Raw genomic sequence first — 19,625 nt, 5'->3', positions numbered from 1 at the left:
TTGCAGGAGAAGAAGAGAACACACACACAGACACACACACACACACACACACACACACAGAGAGAGAGAGAGAGAGAGAGAGAGAGATTGCATGGACCATATGTGTGCTATATATATGTTGCTTGTGTGGGCAATATTGTTATACGAGCTTGCCAGACTATATATATGGTGCTTGTGCAATAGTATGGACCATATGGGATGTATTGTTTTGAGTTGCAAGGCTAATCCTATAAGAAAAAAAATTGTGGCCTTTGTCAAGTGTAACACTCGACAAAGATGGGTATGTCGAGTATTACACTTGACCTAATCATGATCTAGTAAACTTGAAAGAAATGATGGTGCTCGGTCTCGCAGTATGCCAAGTGTCAGACCGCATACTCAACATGCTCCTCAACTCAGGATTGTGTTGAGAACCTGGCACTCGGCAAAATTGTTTGCCGGGTACCAACATGGTGGTACTAGGCACACTATGGCCTATGTGCCACGCCCTTGACAAGAGTGTGCTGAATACCTGACACCTGGAAGAACTGTATGTTGAGTACCATTAGGGTAGTGCTTGGCATACTCGAGGCCACATGGCACACTCTCAGCACATGACTATGCCGAGCACCTGTCACTCGGGAAACTATATGCGATGTATTCTAATTTTGGTATTCAAAAAACTAGGGGTGCCATGTGGTATCACCAATTTTGTGGGTTGGCCGCCAGGTTACTTTATTTGCCAAGCACCCCGATTTTGTACTTTGCATAGGGTTTGCCGAGTATCAGTGAAATGACACTCGGCATACTCCACTTTTCCGAACAGTGGTATATCGTGTGTTAGGCTCGGCTCGGCAAACCCTTTGTCGAGTACATTTCCGGCTTCGCCGAGTACTCTAGGTGCTCGGCATAGAGTGTTTTTCCCGTAGTGACATGTCACAGGTTCATGGTGTGGATTATCTCCATGTTAGCTCGCTGAATCTTATGAGCATAGGTTTTCATCATATCTCTATTCAGAAAACCAAATTCGTTATTGAGGATGCTCCTCGCTGAAGATTTTAGAGATTGCTCACACATTGGATTCCTTGAGGTGGTTTGTATATATACACGTACAGGAGTCCAAACTAAATCACAAAATCTATGCCACGTTTGAAGCTAATTACGACAGATATACATGTTTAAGCGAGGATATAATAGGATACTTAGGAGATAAATACATGCGTTAGAAGCTTCTTTACAAAGTGAGAGCATCGTCGGAGATGATGCCAAGGCTGGACTGAAAACTTTCAAAGCTCATCATACGAAATCCCTTCTTCATGATGTGCGCAAGATGTCCCGGGGTAGGTAAATGAATGGCACAGAAATGGATGAGAGTAAACTCTTCTTGTATGAAATGGATATCTAGCTCAATGTGCTTGGTTCGTCGATCATGAAGATGATTGGCGGCGAGGTAGACAGCAGGCTTGTTATCGTAGATGACGACTACAGCTTACTCGATACAGCAATATTGTTCACTGATTAATTTAATAATTTTCTACAGTTGTGTTTTCCACATAGCGATACTCAACTCATGCACCCTAATAGGAAACATTGGGCTTCCGTCGGGACGACTAGGAGATGAGACTAGCACCAAGGTATTCACATTATCGGGAGGTCGACCGGTGGATGTCTCGATAGCCAGCCCAATCAGTGTTGGAGTATGCGGCAACGTCGGGGGATGAAGAACCACGAAGAGTCCAGCATTGATGGAGGTGTTGTGGATGTAGCGAGGAAGGCCCTTGACAATACCTCAGTGCATGTCCTCCAGGCATGCATATGCAAGCACACCTGACCGATGGCGTAGGTGATGTAGGGCAGCATCAAGAACATGGGGTTGGGGAAGTTGACCCCACCGGTGGGGTCGCAGGGACATTGGGTCTGGTGTCGACCAGTCTGGAGACTAGTTTGCAATCAAACATAGCTGCATGGTCAAGAAGCTCTTTGACATAGTGCTCTTGCGACAAGAAGAAGCTGGTCTTGGTGCGATGAATTAGGACACCAAGAAAAAAAATGTAGAGGCCCAATATTCTTGAGCTTGAGCTTGCCAACCGATTGATGATCCATTGAAGAAACACTGAGGATGATGCAGCCAGAACAATGTTGTGAACATACAAGAGAAAATAGGCGACGTCGGGACCCTTAGGCTGTACAAAGAGAAACGTACGTGTGTGAGCAAGTGGAGACGAGGCTAACTCAACGACGAAAATCTCCAATGCAAGAGTACCAAGCTCACAGCGCCTGACGCAGGAGATGAAGTGATCCTGGACAACATGCAATCATGGTCTGGATGGGTGGCATCGGTAAAGCCTATGGGCTGTTGGGAGTACATGCACTTGGAGAGGAGGCGTTGGCGATGTTGAGATTGTGGACCAGCCAACCTCGTGATGCAGTAAGATGAGGCACAGTCTGGATAGTTGCTACTTCAATGACCGTACTAAAGGTCTCACCAAAGTCGCTTCCAGGACTCTATGTGAATCCATGCACAACCCAACTAGCCTTGTAGAGATCAAGGGTGCCGTCAGGATTAAGTTTGTGATGGAATACCTATTTGTGGATGACCACATTAGCACAGTGTGGGCATGGAACAAGTGATCATGTACCATTTTCCGTTAGGGCAGTAAACTCATGTTCCGTGGCTGCAAGCCAAATAGGATTGTGGAGAGCGGCACAAATAGATGTGGGCAATGGCATTGAAGTGGTGACATCAGCGAGGTGGGCGTTAAAGTAGCGATTAATGAGCCGCAAGATGCCCTGTTGAGGTCAAGTCAGCATGGAGTGTGATGTTCAACGTTCACCGAGCATGGTGAGGCCGAGGTGCACTAGGAGCACGCTCAGAGGTCAAATAAGCCAGCTGGTCTGAGTGGAAGCTTGTTGGCAACACACTAGGACTCTGCGGTGTGGAGGCGTGTGTGTCCGGGGAGGCGAACTGACTACTACCATGGTAGGCCAACTAACTGAAGTTTCTGCTGCCATGGCAGCTGAATCAGCTTTCGTGGCAACCGAATTTGCTGCCATGGAAGGAGTATGGGGCATCGCAGAAGAGGCAGCTAGGGACCCGACATAAGTAACCAATGTCAGGCCTGGGAAGGACGGTGGTGAGGCTGGGAGGCCGACATCGGTGGCGCCGGGGCGCAGCAATGCGTATGAACTGGTGCGACCGCTATTGGTAGCTCGATGACGTGATCTGCGTGAGGTGGAGAGCAGGAGCCCCTAAATGAAAAACAAACGTCGTTGAAATAGAGGTGGTGTAAGATAAGAACTCAACATGTTAAGGGGTCATAGCATCGATATCCATGGTGATCGTCTGGGCACTCGAAGAATACACAAGCAGTTGAGCGATGAGCGAGCTTGTGCGGGACAGTGCATGAAGTGTTAGGATAGCAAAGGAAGACAAAAAAAAAAATCAAAGATGACCGTATGTAGGTGAGGAACCGAACAAGAGTTCATGTGGAGTTTGGTGTTGGTGTGGTTTGCATGGGCATAGGTTGAGAAAATATGTTGCAGCCGAGTGCCTCAGCTCAGAATTGTGGAGTGAACGAACTGTGTCGCTCAAACTACATAAAATCGTATTTAGGTGGAAGTGTTGAGATACAGAGATTGCTCACGCGTTGTATTCCTTGACGTGATGTGTATATATACACCTACAGGAGCCCTAACTAATCACTAAACCTTTGACACGGTTGGTACTAATTACAGAAGATATACATGTTTAAACCGGGCTATAGATATGATACGTACGAGATAAGCACATGCGTTATAATTAAGCTTCTCTGACACTCACCTTGTAAGGTTAATATTATCTCATTCTGAACGAGATGATTGTGTTAGGGCACCTAAACTGGAGATATTAGGCCCTTTCTTCCATGCTATCTCCAAGTCCTTAGTCTGCCCGGTAGCAGCAGCAAATCATTTTTGAATCTTGCATGGCATTTCTACATGTAGATATATTTTGGTATGTTCATTTTTTTCATGAGGGAGTAAGCCAGTCAGCTCAGCAAACTTGACGAGCATCGTCAAGGTTTTGGCTGTCCAGCTCTATGTCATGGTGGGTACACATCTTTGCTTGCTTTCAGTGTCTGATTTGATTGAGATATTATCTAGTCTCATTTGTAATAGAATTAACATTTCCTCTTATATCCATTTCACAGTTTAAAAAAAATTACAAGATGAATAATTTTTTTTGTCTCATTGTGACGCGCTACATCCGATTGAGTGCCCTCAGACCAATCTAAAGTGGTGTTTAAGTCATTCATAGGCTATCAGGAACAAATTGACATTGCTAGGTTCTGTGTCCTGAAGGTATAAGCGCTAAACAAGTTTGAAATAGAAGGATACTGTGACTACAACAGTGAATGGGCGACTTATCAATACATGCTAGTACAAGTGGAAAATGGACCATCTCGAGATGCTCAATTTGAATGCAAGAGTAGTCATCTTCATACTGAGTACTATGTCGACGCGCATAGGCATAGTTTGTCAGTGGAACACGCGTTCAGATAGTCATAGACAGCCTTGGTGCCTAAATATCTCGCTCACTTGAGCTCATTTCGTAGACGGTATTGATGACTGAAGATTGCATGGTCTTCCTTTGTAATCTCATGAACTTATGAAGTTACTCCTGTTCAAACTGTAAAAGATGTCTTTGGATGCAATAATAGTGCACAATCGACAGATTCATGGAAAAAAAATACTGGAAAAATTTGTAACCGGGAGCGAGCTGGTCTAGAAACACATACATGTGTTGATTGTTTTTTAAAGGGTGTGTCGAACATTTATTTATTTTCAGTTGTATAAAAAAATACGGGAAGTTTACTGGGTGATTTAAATTTTCGCTTACAAAACCTGTGGCTTAGCTGTTCCTGGCTGTTAATGAGTACTGATGCAGCACACATCCCAGTGCAAGCATGCATTTACCAATGGGCAGGATAGAAGGTGCAGTTACATGGGAAGACAAAAAAATCCACACTCTTTGCTACTGCATCATGTCTTTCTGGCTGCTGCAGGAAAATGCTTAGGTTGTCTATTAGTTACTCCCTCCGTCCCATAATATAAGAATGTTTTTGACACTAGTGTAGTGTAAAAAACATTATTATATTATGGGACAGAGGGAGTAGTTGTTAGTAAAGTTTGAGTTTGTTAATTGCACAAATCAGCATAACATAAAATAATCTTCAAAAAAATAGTCTATCAAACTGTATAGTGCCTTCAATTTTTGTTAAATAATATAGGTCATATTGGGGTAACCGCACATATACAACATTCTATGGAACTAAGACCATACTCATTGCATGTACCGGGTTAATTATCACTACCATTGTTAGTCATTATTAGTAGTCAGTTGAAATCAAAGTTTAAGATCGCGGGCTAACCCATTTCGCTGCCGGTTCATGCAAACGCTACAGCCGCTATAGCGGGAGATAGCGGCCGCTAACCCAGTTCGCGGGAAAAGTAACATGTGCATGTACACGCGCATATTTATCTCAAAAACAGAGGATTTTCATCGGAAAACAGAGGGTTTTCTGAAGCAGAGGAAGCGGAGAGCAGAAGTTGATGGTCAGAGCTAGCTCTTGTTCTTGATGTTCATCTTCAGCTTGTTCGTCATCAACATTTGGCACCATCTGAACCTGAACCTACAACCTGAACCGATATACCTGAACGGCTAAACCTACAAGCTTGCAATGCAATCCCAAGAGCCTGTCGTGCTGCTCTTGTTGAATCAACAAATGAACAAATGATAGATAGAATCGGAGGCCCCTCGTCGCCGGCTGCCTTGCCGTGGTTGTTGCCTTGCTGCCTTGCCATGGTCGCGGAGTCGTCGTCGTGAAGAGGCCCCTCGTCGCCGGCTGCCTTGCCGTGGTCGCTGCCTTGCTGCCTTGCCGTGGTCGCTGCCTCGCTACCTTGCTGCCTTGCCGCCTCTCCCGTCACCGGATCCGGTTTCCGGCGAAGCAGTAGCCGGCCTGCCGATCGCAGCTAGGAAGAACGGCGCAGCCGCCGCAACCTTTTCGGTGGGTGGGAGGGAAGGGAATGGAGAGACGAGGCTAGGTTTCGTGGAGTAAGTGCTAAGATTTGGGCTGACCTCTATTTGGGCCCCTCTTTCAGAATTTCGGCCCATCCCAACGAAACTGAAGCGAACGCAAAGTCAAATCGCGCCCTTTCGCGGGCGATCGCGCGATTAGCGGCAGTTAGCGTTTTTTCAGGCATTGCGTCGCGGGGAGGCCTCCAGGCCGCGATTGCGCCGCGACCGCTCACTTTTCGCCCGCGATCCAATGGGAACGATGAAAAACGAGGCGGCCCATTCGCTAGCTCGATCCGTTTTCTTGTCGTATACCTGTGATGACGTGGCACGCGAGAGGAGCCTTCATTGATGCACACCTGAATGGTTTTAATGGTTGAAATGACACATATTATATGGGAATTTTAAATATCCATTGGATATCCGCCCCGATTTTCATTAAGAAACCAGAGAGACATGCAAAACACCACAGATAACTGGCCAATTGGCCCCTACAAGTTCCCATCATGCACGGGGAGAACACTGCCTTATTACAGTGCCAAGGCAAACACACCAGATACAAATTTCTGGTCACAAGGCATCATCTACCAGAACAGAAAGAGCTAACAAATAGAGCATATTGGTACGCAAGGAGCCTCAGAATCCCAGCAGCAGCAGCAGCAACCCCAACCTCTGTTTCTTGCGAAGAATTTGGTTGCTAGATAGCAATGTTGTCGCCGCTTGTAACACCTGTTTGCCTTCTCCTTTCTACATACAATGCAATATGTAATCCAATTAGAAACCAGAAAGATTATTTGATACGGATTATGCGGGTAGATATGATAAAACATAGCACCATATATCTAGTGGAGAGTAAGAGTATATACGTACCTGGTGTATAAAAGGCGGAGTAGGGATAAACAGGGCCGAAAAAGCGTTGATCCGGTTCAAGGACTCGCAGATGCTGCCCGGACTCTAAGCTGACCATGAATACACCCGGTTCTGCCTGCAAGAAAATGCAATCCAGCTGCTCAGAGAACCCGATGACTTTCGGTTTCACTGTAGCGTCTAGTAGGTCTTCCTCGTCCTCATCATCCGAGTACTCGACAACATACAAAAGCCCATCGCCACCATTCTCGTAATCGGCATAGGCATGGAACGGAAGGAAATCTTCAAATCTAACAAGGGTACTGCTAACCCAGGAGCCTTCCTCCAACGAAAACAGCATGACCGAGTTATCCTCCTCCAGCTTGCGGTGTCCCGAGGCTGGCCAGTTCATCAGATGGATGTCTTCAACGCCTTCCTCCACGACCATCTTGAGGAGCAGGTTTATTGTAAGCAGCCCACCGGTTTGGTCGACGCATCTCTTCCTGGCCATGTGTGTTTGCTCAAGCAAGCACCTCGCGCTTGGTACCGGCGGATCGCCGGGTTTCTTCAGACACTGGGCTTCAGCGTCACACGCTCGGACGCCTCACTGTTTGTCTATCGCCATGGTGACACGACTGCATATTTGCTCCTCTACATCGACGACATCATCTTGACGGCCTCCTCCGCAGCTCTTCTTCAGCAGATTACTCTCCGGCTGCGTGACGAGTTCGCCATCAAGGACTTGGGTGCTCTACATTATTTTCTTGGCATTTAGGTCGTTCGGCGACCGGATGGCTTCTTTCTTCATCAGCAGAAGTATGAACACGAGCTCCTTGAGCGTGCTGGCATGCTCAACTTTCACCCTGTTACTACTCCTGTTGATACGAAGGCCAGGGTTTCTGCTCTTGAGGGCTCGCCAGCGTCGGATGCTCCCTGTTAGAGTTGTGTCGAATATTATTGTACAAGGTAGGTTACAGTTGGACTTGATTTTGGACCGTGTGTAGATAGGGTAGGAGTTGTGTCCTAATAGGACACTTGTATCCTAGGCCTCTCATATATATCGGGGGTAGACACACGATGTAACCTATGCCAACATAATAGCACGGGCACGCGGGGGAGCTGGCGGCGTGTGCCGGCGCCCGGGCGGTCGGGGTGCGGTATTGTGACGGTGTCACGGAGAGGAGCGCCCGTAGTCAGGCCCCGGGGATGTAGCCATGATGGTGAACCTCGTTAACAAATCTCGGTGTCGTGCTGGTGTGATTGCTTGGTCCTCGGTAGATCAACGTTATGTCTTGGATTTATTCTAACAAGTGGTATCAGAGCAAGGTTCGGTTTGAAGTCGTGAAGATCGATCTCGAGGTGTATGCGTCGTGGAGCTGTGGTAACGACATGCGAAAGAATTAATGGTTGAAGCCTAGGCTGATCAACGGGAGAAATTCCTTCGGCGGAAGTCATGGAGCACGGAAGCTATCAATGAGATCGAAAAAGAAGCAATGGAAATCATGCGGCAGGCGGGACTTGCGGCGATCGATCGGTGGGTCGACGAGTGAGCGTACAACCAAGGCGCATGTGCATGTGACAGCGCGAGGCGTTGATGCAAGTCTAGATCGATCGGAATTAGCGGCGGCGGAGCATCCAGGCAGCAGAGTCTTGGCGAGTGTCAATCGAGATTGTCGCGTGAGAAGCAAGCCGAGGCAGTGGGACGTGCAACAGCAGCGGTGGCGGCGCTAGGTCAGGTGCACGGGATCTGGCGTGCCAGTAGGGCCCAAGGTGCGGAGCGGCGTACAGGCGCGAGTGCGGCGGCAGGAGGAGTCTCGAACGGATTCGATGGTGACAGCGTTTACGTGAAGCGACACGAGTCCAAGGGCTGACAAGCGTACGTACGAGCAGCGGCCGCAGTTCAATCGGAAAACAGCAGCAAGCAGCGGGTGCGCAGGTGTCGCGCCGAGGCCGGCTTAGCTAGCCAAGCATGTGGTTGGGCCCGATCTGTGGGGTAAGGCCGTGAAGGCGGAAAAAACTGATGCGTAGGCTACGAGGTGTTGTGATGCTTCTGCTGGAGGCCCTTGCATGGATACATGCTACAGGTTGCTAAACACGGGGAGAAGCTGCAATGGCATAAGAGGTTTGTTAAGGAAAAAAATCGGTTCTGGAAGGTATTGCAGCGGGTTGGAACTTGGAATCTGCTGGTTACTAGCATGTTGACCTCGTGCGTGAAAAAGAATAAAACAAGAAAATTAGTCAGGAAGTCACATAGTGCTACAGGTGTGGATGAAATTGTTTGAGTTGGTTGCACACGTAGACAAGAGACTACAAGGACTAGTTTTGGGTTCTTTGCTTCGTACGCTAAGGAGATCGGCATGGCAGCAGTGGTGTTGTTCGACTGGTAGTCAAACGGGAACCGAGGATGGCGACGTGCGTTTAAGTCTTGGAGGAGTCTGAAGCGCGTCGTGGCAGGATCATGCATACACAGGGCGTCAAGCAATGCATGGATGTGCGGGCGAACACGACGCAAGGTGAAGCATGGTTGCAGTCGGATAATTTCGGCTAGGTCGGACTGGACTGTCTGACGGATCAACATGGATGTTGGTCAAAGCAGAAGACGGTGGTGATTTCAGCGACGACGACATATGAGCGTGATGCTGATGGTGACCGACTTCTGGGGTGTGGAAACACGTGGTGCAGGTCTAAGGGCTTGTGTGGCTTCGACAAGATTATGGCGCAGGGTTGATTCAAGGCGGTGTACACATGAGAGAGCTTGAAGTCAACAGGGCGCAGGGTAGCGTGGCCAGCTACATAGAGTCATGTTGAAGGTGGAGCTGGAGTCTGATGGACGACTTCACTCTGTGCTGATGGAGGGGCTACGGCGTAAATGCATGGAGAGTCGAAGCCTATTTCAGCGGGATAGCGAGAGACACGTGGATCGGACTGGGTACCAGTGGTCTGAAGGAGACGTGATACTCGGCATCGGTCGGTGATGATCGATGGTTCTCTGCAGTGAGGGTTGAGGTCAGTGGCAGAGGTATAGGGTGGCCAGGGTGGGCCACGGCCCACCCTGGATTTACCAATCAGCCTTTATACCATAGCAAAATAAGTAGAATGAACAAATAAAAATAAATCTTTATGCGTGTATGCACTGTTGGCCCACCCTGGCCTAGTGGGCTGGGTCCGCCACTGGTTGAGGTAGTGGGGGCTAGCTACCCGGGAGACTCGACCAGGACAGCAGAGGCTCGACGTAGTGATAGCGGCGAGGCGTGCGGTATGCACGGGACACAGCGACAGGCCAGGGCACCGGTGGTCTGATATGTTGTTAGATAAAGTGTGCAGGGGGTGCTGAAGCAGTGTTGACGAGTACTGGATTCAAGTTGGTGACTGGGTCTATCTGTGCCGGAATATGGACAGGAGTTGACCATGGAGAATCTGAGAAAGTGGCGGAGGGTCTGAAATTGTCAAAAGCTGAAAGAGTACATGGCCGTATATTCTGTGGTGTTCAGTGCACATGGCAAAGTGCGGATGACAAGGCAGAAGGAGGCGGAGTGCTATAGCGATGGGACATGTCAGAGACTATCCGAAAAAAGGATGAGACAACTGTGAATTTGACTCAGGGTGACACAGGGCGACGGTGAAATTCCTTCAAGTTTCAGACAGTCGGTCAATAAAGAGCGGAGACGTTGAGTTCAGGTAACTCTTATATGTGGCGTCCAATATGTGAGTTGTTCACTTTCACGCAGATAGTGGTCGGTGTGTGATGGTGTTGAACGGATTCTCCGGAAGTTGGGAGCACAAAGTAGATTATTGAGGAACTTAATTTTGCTCGAGTATTGACTGTGAGGAAGACGAGAAAGGACTACAGTTGCAGGTGGAGTCATGTGGAGTCTGGGAGTAGCAGCGGTGCTCATGGCGTATCTCAAGTCCAATGTACATGGAGGTTCGACGCACGGATGAATCCAAGATGGTGGAGAATATTCGCCAAGGTGGAGTTTGTTAGAGTTGTGTCGAATATTATTGTACAAGGTAGGTTACAGTTGGACTTGGTTTTGGACTGTGTGTAGACAGGGTACGAGTTGTGTCCTAATAGGACACTTGTATCCTAAGCCTCTCATATATATCGGGGGTAGACACACGATGTAATCTATGCCAACATAATAGCACGGGCACGCGGGGGAGCCGGCGGCGTGTGCCGGCGCCCGGGCGGCCGGGGTGCGGTATTGTGACGGTGTCACGGGGAGGAGCGCCCGTAGTCAGGCCCCGGGGATGTAGCCATGATGGTGAATCTCGTTAACAAATCTCGGTGTCGTGCTGGTGTGATTGCTTAGTCCTCGGTAGATCAACGGTATGCCTCGGATTTATTCTAACACTCCCTTCTACCGGTCCATTGTTGGTGCTCTTCAGTATCTGACTCTCACCCGACCGGACCTATAGTATGCAGTTCAGCAGGTGTGTCTCCACATGCATGCCCCTCGTGACTCCCATTGGACTCTCGTGAAGCGGATCCTCCGTTACATTCGCGTCACGATGACTCTTGGGCTCACCCTCATGGAGTCCGCTTCTCTAGAGATGGTGGTCTACTCCGACGCAGACTGGGCTAGCTGCCCCGACACCCGTCAGTCCACCTCTGGCTACTGCGTTTATCTCGGTCCTTCACTCGTCTCGTGGTCATCCAAGCGACAACCCACAGTAACGCGTTCCAGCGCGGAGGCTGAGTGCCAAGCTTTGGCTAACGCTGTTGCCGAGTGCACTTGGCTACGACAGTTACTTCAAGAGCTGCATCATGATATCTCCGAGGCTACGGTTGTCTACTGCGACAACGTCTCTGCGGTGTACCTCTCCGCCAACCCTGTTCTTCATCACCGGACTAAGCACATTGAGCTAGACATTCACTTTGTGCGCGAGCAAGTGGCCCTTGGACGTATTCAGGTCCTTCATGTTCCGACTGCACAACAGTTCGCCGATGTGATGACGAATGACCTGCCGACTTCCACCTTCGAGGAGTTTCATTCCAGTCTCCGCGTCACTGGCGCTACTTCGACTGCTGGGGTGTTGAGTATATCGTGTACGTGTATATTGTGTATTGAGCCCACCTCCTGTTTCCTTTGTATAGTCGAGGTTGTGGCCCCTCTCTATACTCATATATACGTGTCTGGTGCACCGATCAATGCATTGTGTTTGCACAGCCTATACTTCACATTCTAGAGATAGCAATTATGTCGTGGCTCGTAACACCTGTTTGCCTTCTCCTTTCTACATATAATCCAAATACGTAATCCAATTAGAAATCAGGAAGATTATTTGATTAGGATTATGCTGGTAGACATGCTCAAAAGTAGCACCATATATCTAGTGTAAAGTGAGTACATACATACCTGCTGTATAGAAGGTGGAGAAGGGATAAACAGGGCCAAAAAAGTGTTGACCCGGTTCAAGCACTCGGTGATGCTGCCCGGACTCTAAGCTGATCATGAAGACACCCTGTTCTGCCTGCAAGAAAATGCAATCCAACTGCTCGGAGAACCTGATGACGGGCCGTTTGATTGTGGCATCTGCTACTTCTTCCTCGTCTTCATCATCAGAGTATTCAGCAACAACATTCAAAAGCTCATCACCATAATTTTCGTGCTGGGCATAGGCATGGAGCAGAAGGAAATCTTCAAGGCTAACATAGGCAAACAAACATATACATAGCAGTTTAAGCGTCACACAGACACGCAAAACACCACAGTCCACAGGTAACTGACCAATCTGGCCAATCGGCCACTACAATTTCCCATCATGCGCAGGGATAGCACTACTTTATTACAGTGCCAAGACACACACACACACACGATCTCAAAGAAAAAAAGACACACGCGATACAAATTTCATACTGCCACCAAGAATGAGAGTAATGAGATTGTACAAACAAGGTATTTTGTACTCCCTTCATCCAATATATAGCACATCTTAACAAGAAGTTGGATACAAAAGAAGAGTTCAGAGCGGTTATGGAGGCTTCTAGCATTAGCTCATGCAATTGTTGGTCATAATTATTTCTGTATCCATTGGCTCATTCTGTGTTGATTTTCTAAATACACATTATGTTGTTGGGAAAATGTTGAAAAATTAGCGTGCATTATGTTTCGGGGCAGAGGGAGCAGTAGTGACCAAATTATGGGAAATAGTATAAAAAAAGCATCTGCTCCTACATGGTGTGACAAGGTTTTAAAGTATGCCATAATGTTCAAGTATCACTTATTCTTATGACACTATGCATACGTCGTGCAACAAATGCATGTCAAATGCCCACCTCATGTGTACACTACACATCTCGACAAGATTTTAAGTTACTACACACTATTTGATTTTTTTGTGCATGGTGTTACTTAGTCATCAAATACTTATATAAACACTTTGGATTCAATACTCAATTAGGAAACAAACCCCCTATTAACTTGTATTTTGAAACAAAATGTACTAAATACCTATGATAGTTTTGAAAAAAGGTTGGGCCCTCTCCCTTAATCTCAGCCCTTTGGATAAAATGGATGGAGCACTCATAGTAGTCTGGGTGTACCTTAAAGACTACCTTTGAAAAAGACTTCAAAGGATTTTCAAGGTGAGATTTTGCCAAGAATTCATTCATAATGGCATATCCATATAAAGTAAAGTAATTTCTTCCCCTTGCATGACTAACAAGAACCTCTTCCCAATATAATATTTAAAGTTTTCTGGAAAATTGTAAGGTTTCCATGTCCATTCTTTGCAATGCTACACCTACGAACTGAGGTCGACAGAAACTCCTCTGTGTTGATGTGGAGAATAACGGTTGTGGCTGCTTTTTTGAACTTATCAATTGATTGGTCTTTCTTATTTGTAGCTCTTAAGTAGAGTTTTATTTAAGTTATTTGTAGATGCAACATTAACTATGCTCTTCCATTATAATCCCATCAATGGGAAACACCTTTCCATAGTGAACATAGGGAACACATAAACTCACTTTTGCGTTGTGATACGCTAGCCCTTTAGTATTATGTTTTTGGCATTTCTTTTGGGACTTAATGGATCTAAAGTCTATTCCATTCCCATGATATTTTATACTATATTATCTAGTAAAATAAATTCTGGCTTGCAGGACCCAAAGGAGGGCAACTGGTGGCTGCAAATGGGGAGTGATTATGTAGGATATTGGCCATCATCCATTTTCACGTACTTGGCAGATAGTGCCTCTACTATACAATGGGGAGGTGAGATAGCGTCATCTGATCTCGGCCAAACTTCCACAGATATGGGTAGTGGACACTTCCCAGAGGAAGGGTTCGGCAAGGCCAGTCATGTCAAGAATATACAAGTGGTAGATTCATCCAACATTCTCAAACCGCCAAGTGATGTGACCACTATAGCTGGGCAGCGCAGCTGCTATAACGTGCACAATGGTATCTCTGACAACTTGGGCACTTACATATTCTATGGGGGCCCTGGGAAGAACTCTAACTGCCCATGATCAATACGCCTTTAGTATTATAATTATTTATGGATTACTAGTGGCCCAATACGTATTGTTAGGGTCTATACTAATGCAATAGTATGTGTGGCCACGTGTGGCGTTCGAATGCTCTACTAGTGTGTGTATGTCTACACTCGTAAGAGGTGGGAACAAGCAATTTAAGCTTGCATAATATGTATTCATTTCCCACCACATGTTTGAGAATATGGAATAAGAAGCTTTGGTCATCTGCTATTACAGATTGTATAGCATTGGAGCTAAATATCATATACTATCAGTAAGGATAAGAACATTTACATCCATGATAATAGACACTAGCGGCAAGATATTTTGGAGCTCAAAATAATGGTTTTCATTAATACATACATTTTATTGTATTTATTGCAAGAGTTTACTGATTCATTTAAGCAAATCTTAGAGACAAAACATTTCTTCTTGAGTTAAATACACTGGGGGTGCCTTATCTTGTCCAGCACTGTCACTTTGGTGCCCAAAGTTAAAAATACACAAAACTAGTGCTATGGTGCATATACGGTGCCTCGGTGCATATCGACGTGCATGAAGAAATAGCAGAAGGAAACGAGAATAGTGGAAATGTCGATTCTATTAAGAAGGAAACTTTCTTCAGTCTTCTTAAAAAAGAAAAATGCATCTCATTTCTTGTATATAGACATGTATATATATATATTTTTTTGAATTTCCCCACCTGAATTGTATTCATTTGCTTATAAGGCTTTTGCAGCCTATCGCAAGATAGGTTCAAGTGAACCAGAGGTATAAGGGGCACAAGGAAGAAGAGATAAACAGAAAACAACGCACGCCAACAACACACATAACACAAGGAACAACGAGGGAAAACACAACAAAGAGCATCAAAGGAGAAATCTAACGGCATTGGCCAGCCGGAAAAAACCACGACATTGCACCGTTGACGCAATCGAAAGGCTCCACGCATCCGAGACTGCACAACGCCGCGACACCACCTGTGTCGCGACGCACCTTCGAAGGGACACGTGAGGCCGAGACGACGCCACGACACCTGTGTGCCACCGCCATAGTCGAAGGGCATCGCCTAGCAAACCAAACCGCGGCACTGCACCATCAACGCAATCGAAAGGCACCACACAACCGAGACTGCACGACGCCACGACACCACCTGTGTCGGGGGTACATTCGAAAGGTTATGCAAGGCCGAGACGACGCCACGACACCTGTGTGCCGACGGCGTAGCCGCAGGGCACCGCCAAGCAGAGACGCACCGAGGAGCACTCGAGCACGACACACACCACCGTCGACCCCAGACCGGCCGCACCACCACCACCGACCACCCGCTTCAAACCAGCAAAACACCACCCCCAAACCTCAGGCAAGCAGCATGGAGCAGCGTCTCCATAGACAGGCGCCACCAAGGTGGTAAAACGACGTCAAAGACGTCGCCGGCGTCCAATCTAGTAACTGGATTAAGGCTTTCACCCAGAGAAAGAACAGAGTATGCAGGGAACCATGTATCACACAACGACACCTCCAGGGAGCGATCCGGCACCGAAGGGCGTCGCTGCCGCCGGTGCCGCCCGAAGCCGACACAGGGATTTCACCCGAAGCATCACTCGCGCCATCTGCTTGCTGAGCCACGCCGCTGCTGAGACCGGAGTCACCACCGCCCGGAGGCACCAACCTCCTGCAACAACGGCTACCGAGCACCCGCAGAACCACACCAGGCTGCCGAAGCAGCCAAAGGGGGTGGAACGGAGCATGGGGCGCCGGGGGGTGCCACATCGGATGGAGGACGCGAGCAGAGGAGGCACCTCACACACCCGATGTGGATCTAGCCGGAAGAGAAGGAATGGCTGGCCACCGGCCTGGCCCCGCCCCCACGCCGCCCGGGCAGCCGCAGGAGATGGCGCGACCACCACGCCGAGGCTAGGGACCGCACCCCGATGCCCAAAACCAGCCGCTGGCCCGGATTCGGCACGCCAGCCAGATCCGCCGCCGAGGGGAGCGCCTGTGAGCACCACGGCCAGGCGCCGGCGAGCAGGCTGCGCGTCACCTCAACGCCACCCCTGCTCCCCCAGCGCTCACCGCGCCCTCGGCATCGAGCTCGAGTGGAGACGCCACCGAGATGACCCCAGCCACCCAGTCACCACGCGTCCGCCGCGGATCTCCCCGAGCCACCTTCGGAGGCAGGGGGCCGCCGCCACCGCTGCGAGGCCAGCGGCAGCGGCGGAGGAGAGGAGGCGCAGGGGAGGGGGCCGCCGGCGACGCGCGAAGTTTCCCCGAGTCGCTCGAGCGGAGCGACGCAGGGTCTCTTGTCCAGTAGCTGGCCTTTTCGACACGTATATATTTCACACTGCGTAAAGAGCATATTAGGTACCGAAGATTAGTGGGAGTAGTGCTAATCCTGGCGGATGGTCGCCGCTACTGCTCCAAGGAAGCAGAAGATGCACATGCTACACGAGAGTCATCATGTGTGCTACGTTTTGATTTTCTTCTTCAAGTTTGGGGTCAAGTAGTCATCTTGCTGTGCCATGTAGCATGTTTATAGTCTTCCATATAAATTGTGTCGTCGATAATAATTTACATTCCACCGTGAGTTTCTAGGTGGTTTTTATAGACATAATTTCGGCATGAAGTTTTTTTGAATTACGAATTCCGTGCAGGTTTTCTTTTAGTAGACTGTACCTCTCTATATATCGATCAAATAGCAAGAGTGTTTTGGGGTACAAACGTCTTCAGGCGGATCTATCAGCCATACATACTGGCCGATATCATTTCTCAGAGAAGATCGTGCCAACCTGTGTATTTCTTTATTTGAATTTCTTGCTTCATGCCAAAAGGTAATACCTTCAAACTCGTCTCCTCTGGCCCAGGGCATCTCCAAAACGGACCCTCAAATCATCCGGAATTGTTTGGACTGTGTGGTCCGGACGTGTTTAGCCATCCAATGCAAGTCCGTATCGGTCCGTCAACCAGTTTGGATGCACTTTCTCCCGTAAACCCGAAACAAACTTGGGAGAGGGGGGCGGGGGTGCACTACTAGGGAAAAGGCTAGTAGCAGCGCGGGTTTTAGACCTATCAGTAGCGCGGGGTGGTGCGCTACTGATAAGGCGCTACAGCTAACGAATAGCAGTAGCGTGCCTCCACCCACGCTACGGCTAAATCGACTTAGTAGCAGCGAGTTCTAGGAGGAGCGCTGCTGGTAATTAGTAGTAGCGCTTCTCTCTGCCCGCGTTGCTACTATTATTTCGTATTTTTTTTTATTTCATGTTGTATTCGTACACCTTTACATAAATTTTCATACAACAGAAATTTACAAATTGTTTTTACATCATAATGAGTTATTACATCACGGGGTGAAAGAACCGTGTGGACTAGTTTCAAGTGGACGGACATCCACTTGAAACTAATCCGCGGTTCTTTCACCCAATGATATAATAAATATCATCATCATCATATCATTAACAACTTATCATCATCATCATCATCATATCATTGGTCACTAGTCGTAATCACAAGTACTCCTCACATCTTCAACTCTAACACATTGTATCACATAATAAACATATTGTACCTCATAGGACCTACTACATTCTCTTAGGACCTACTATATTCTCTAAGGTAAAATAACAAAAAACAAGATAGCCCTCGCTCTCCATTATGGAGAATGCAGATTATCCTGTCTCCAATTCTTGCCTTTCACTTAATGTTGCTTCCAAGAACCTCCTTACGAATGTCCAAACATTTTTTCCACTCTTTGATTAGCATGTGTTCACCGGTTTCAGAAATTCGATATGCACAGGTGAGATCCGTAGGATGACCTGGCTGTAGGTTCAGAACTTCAAGGCGACCATTATAATACATCAGATGAGGCACACAATCCATCGGGATTTTCTATTGAAAAACATAGTAATAACTTCATAGTTAGCAATGATGTACTAGTTTTATAAGTATGCAAAAGATGCACGGATGTCGTAATAGTAAAATATCTTACCAGGGTATCTCCATAGAAGTTATCGTGGTTCAACACGTGCACTAGTGGCACGTATTCACCATAATTTGGAGGAGTTCGATAATAGGTATTGTAATTCTCAAAAAAAGTGCAATAAGCAATCAGATGATTTTTCTCCTTATAAGTTAATTCGGAGCCATCAGTGTAGTGGGTTTTGTCTACCATCTTCTGTACATTCTTTGAAGATTCAAAATAAGCTGTCAATGGAAATAAGCTGTCAATTATTTTGAAATAAACAATATAAATTAGTTAATAACTATGTTTGAGAAACTCACATTGCGGTAGAATCGGAAGCATATCAACAAGGACCCAAATGTCCATATTGTCTTGCTCGATGTCAGGATCACCAAGATCCATGCTGACAATCATACCCTCATAAAAACCATATATTTTGCAAAGTGCTTCTCAATTTTGACAACCAAAATGGGTTACGCTTTGAGAATTGTACAGATTTACTTCAAAATCGATATCATGATGGGTCCTTAGGTGTATTTTCTTTGTTTGAAAATTTTCATGGTCTTCAAAACCCATCCTCTCCAAGACATAGCGTCTTGCATGGCATGGAATAAGCTAGTCGAATTATAAAAGATGAAAATTAGACGTTGAAATAGTTAAAGTCATGCTTAATTACGAAAAAGAAAACACTTGTTGTTGTTGCGTACCGTTTCAACATCGAAGGTCTCCTCGAGCTTAATGCTGAAGAGCCGATCTTCATCCAGCTGAACGAACCTGTCGCACATACCTCTGATTCAAAACATTACCTCCCTCGGGTAACCTGTGCAGGAATAATTTTTGTTCTAGATGCATCTTGCTGGTGAGATCTTTAGTCATGCAAATCCCTTCTAGCTTTAACCATAGAGCGGCGGCAGTTTTCTCGCTCAAAACTTCTTGCAAAATATTATTATGCAAATGGAGTTGAATTTGTGACAAAGCCTTACAATCAATTCTTTTCTCCTCAGCAGTCCAGTCCTCAATTCGGTTCTTCTCAAAACTATCCAGTGCTTCATCATAATCGGACTGTGCCAACAATGCCCGCATCTTAACTTGTCATAGGGTAAACATTGTGTCACGGTCCAGCAACGGAAGATCGTACTTCATGGATGCCATGAGTCGATAAATCTGTGTATACAAAATAGTACAAGCCAGTAGAAAAATTCTTGACAGAATTTAATATGCGGAGCAATGAAACAGAGTAAATAGCACCTGGTAGCTTCTTCTTGTGCACGTAGCAACAGAAGACAAAAATCTGATTTGGAGAAGATGCC

This window comes from Triticum urartu, chromosome 4A, assembly GCF_056163025.1.
Source record: "Triticum urartu cultivar PI428250 chromosome 4A, HENAU_Tu73, whole genome shotgun sequence".
Lineage (NCBI taxonomy): Eukaryota > Viridiplantae > Streptophyta > Magnoliopsida > Poales > Poaceae > Triticum > Triticum urartu.
The sequence above is the reverse complement of the archived record's forward strand: the minus strand, read 5'-3'. Positions refer to the sequence as shown.